The sequence below is a fragment of the Notothenia coriiceps genome, unplaced genomic scaffold (genome assembly GCF_000735185.1).
Source record: "Notothenia coriiceps isolate Sejong01 unplaced genomic scaffold, NC01 NC01_scaffold00030216, whole genome shotgun sequence".
Lineage (NCBI taxonomy): Eukaryota > Metazoa > Chordata > Actinopteri > Perciformes > Nototheniidae > Notothenia > Notothenia coriiceps.
Genome location: NW_011362917.1, coordinates 70,167 through 70,663, shown reverse-complemented (window position 1 = coordinate 70,663; position 497 = coordinate 70,167).

Here is a 497-nt window from a genome sequence, read left to right as displayed (position 1 = left end):
CACTCTCTGCAACCCTCCAAAAAAAAAAAGGTGCGAACACAAGTGGCATTATTTACTGTATGGAGGAGCTGTATCGAAAACACACGCAGGCAGCCCCCCACACACACACCTTGTGGTATCTTGGGGGGCTGGTGGAGCGTTAAATGTTGCAGTACTTCAGTGTGACAGGAAACACTGTGTTTATGTGCTTATCGCTGCAGCCGGGACAAGAAAGGCCCTCTCCTCTCTGATGTATGGCTTCTTAATTAGAGCTACACTTAGAAACAGAGCTCATATAAGCATACACACACACACACACACACACACACACACACACACACACACACACACACACACACACACAAACAGCACAATAGCATCAAGGAAAGAGTGACTCTCATCATCACTGCTATTGTAACTAGCAGTGGTGTGTGTGTGTGTGTGTGTGTGTGTGTGTGTGTGTGTGTGTGTGTGTGTGTGTGTGTGTGTGTGTGTGTGTGTGTGTGTGTGTGTGTGAG